The following is a 2,775-nucleotide window of genomic DNA, read 5'->3' as shown; positions in this document are numbered from 1 at the left end:
AACAAACCATCCAAGAGTTGAGAAATGACTACAGCTTGTTGGAAACTGCCATGGAGGGATACAAGGCACAGTATGAAGCAGTAAGGCAAGAGCATTTCCAAATGAGGGAAAAAAATGATTCGTGCACACAAAACCTTCAAAGGAAAGAAGCTGAAATGCGATGGATACTGAGATAGATGAGAGAAGTGGCATTTAGAGCTCGAGTGATGGCAGACAAGACAGAAAAACTCAGACAAGAGATTCTTTCGAGGGATGAATTGAGTGAGCGGTTGATCGATCACCTCAGGACTGTTAGGGACTAATATGACAAAGTTGGTTTTTCCTTTTGATAGTTATGTAATGGTTTTAGACAATCATGTAATCGGATATTTAAGTTTTATGGATGCGGATTTTCTTATGGTAAATGTTGTATGGCCAATATTTTTCCTATTATTTCTTTTCAATACATTTCATTTTCATCATAATTGCATGATTTAAATGAAAATAATAAACAAATAATAATGCATTCTTCAACATAAAATTCTAACTTATCCCTTGAGTAAATTTAGCCCATAAAAGAATAAAATTCCAGAGAAATAAACTCTCCACAGATACAATACAAGAGCCCATTCTAAGATCATGGGGGACGAGCATTCGGAGAGGATGGACGAGATCGAGAAAAAGCAAGAAGAAATCATTGGCCAGTTGTCAAAAATTTTGAAGTTGATGTTGACAGATAAAGGAAAGAGAGCGGCAGGGAGTTTTGGTGCACCAAAAGATGTTCAATAGATAGAAGCCAATACAGACCCTGTGTATCCACCAGGATTTACACCACCACTTGCAAGGAATGCGTCTATCCCTATGCCATCGATGGGCCAATATCCATTTTTTGGGATGCTAATGCCCACAGGGCCACCACCGACTTATGCCCAACAAAGGCCAATTTGAGGGGCAAGTCCTTCAGATCCCATCTCTATACCTGATCTGGACGATCCAAAGGAAGAAGAGAAGCTCAAATGTGGATTCCTTGAATCGAAGGACAATCTCGATACCCACCAAAAATTTAACATTTTTTAGGAGAGATTACGCATGATAGAAGGAATGAGAATGTATTGTTCTATGGATGCAATTGAACTCTATCTTGTTCCAGATGTGGTTATACCCCCAAAATTCAAAGTTTCAGACTTTGAAAAGTATGATGGAACCAAGTGCCCGGTCACACACATCACCATGTATTGCAGAAGGATGGCTGCATATGCCCATGATGACAAGCTCTTGATACATTGCTTCTAAGATAGCCTCACTAGTGCTGCAGTAAAGTGGTACGTCCAACTGGACCGCAATCAAATCCACACGTGGAAAAACCTTGCTCGGGCATTTGTAGCTCAGTATAAGCATGTTACAGATATGGCTCCAGATCGCCTTTCTTTACAAAACATGGAGAAGAAACCCACTGAAAGCTTCAAAGAATATGCTCAAAGATAGAGGAATATGGCCTCTCAAGTTCAGCCACCATTGACTAAGAAAGAGACCATCGTAATGTTCGTTAACACCCTACGGGCCCCTTACTATGAACGATTGGTTGGTAGTGCTACAAAGAACTTTGCTGATATGGTGATTTCAGGAGAGATAATAGAGACTGCCATTAAGCAAGGGAAGATAGAATGAGGTGATACGACAAACATGAAGAAAGGGGGAACTTTTAAGAAGAAAGAAGAAGAAGCCCAAGCCATCACTTCAAGACAACACCAAGGAGGAATATACAACCTTTACCAACCATATCCACCATACGCCTATTACCCAACTGTGAACAATACTTCACAAAGCCCATACCTATACCCACCCATGCCAAATGCCTTTCCTAACCTGTACCCATATACTCCCATCCAACGGACACCTTACCCCATAAATATCCACCCACCTACTTCCACACCCGTTACAACTTCAACCACACAACAAACAACACCTTCAAAAACCATACTGCCGGTGAATCAAGAGGATGGTGAAACAAGCAAGAGAAAGTGCAGTTTAACCCAATCCCAATCCCATATGTTAAACTCTTCACTCAGTTAGTTGCAAACCATCTGGTGGCACCTTTATAAATAGAGTCATTAAAACTTCCATTCCCGAGATAGTATGACGCTTCCACCCATTGTGATTATCATTATGGAATCGAAGGTCACTCGATCGAGAATTGTACAGCATTCAAACATAAGGTGCAAGGGTTAATCAAGACAGGAATCCTGAATTTTGAAAAGAAGCTAGAACAGAATGTTAACAACAACCCACTGCCAAATCATGTTGGGGCAGGGGTAAATGCAATCGAAGGGGAGTTATATGTTAAAAGGAACATTCAGGAAGTGAAAACCCCCATGAAAAAAGTGTTTGAAGCCTTGGTAAAGGCCGATATGCTCGAGGTTTGGCCAGAATATCCTAATGTGAATGACTCGGGAGATATCCAAGGACCATACTGCTTATATCACAAAAGATGTGTGGGGCATGTAATCCGAGATTGTAGTTCTTTCCAAAAGGAAATGCAAAGGATGATGGACGAATCAAGGATTGAATTTTATGTGAAAGTCTCAAGGCCAACAGTAAACATGATGACCAAAGATTCCACCCAATAAAGATAAAACCTTTAACCATTTCTATAAACCAAGAGGAGAGTTTGTGGAAGACAAAACCCATGCCAAAATGACCATCGAAGTTCCTAAACCTTTCCCTTACAAAGATGACAAAGTTATCCCGTGGAACTACAGTTACAATATACAAGTGTCAAATGCGAGAAAGTGGATG

Source organism: Theobroma cacao, chromosome 8 (assembly GCF_000208745.1).
Source record: "Theobroma cacao cultivar B97-61/B2 chromosome 8, Criollo_cocoa_genome_V2, whole genome shotgun sequence".
Lineage (NCBI taxonomy): Eukaryota > Viridiplantae > Streptophyta > Magnoliopsida > Malvales > Malvaceae > Theobroma > Theobroma cacao.
Note: the sequence above shows the minus strand (reverse complement) of the source record.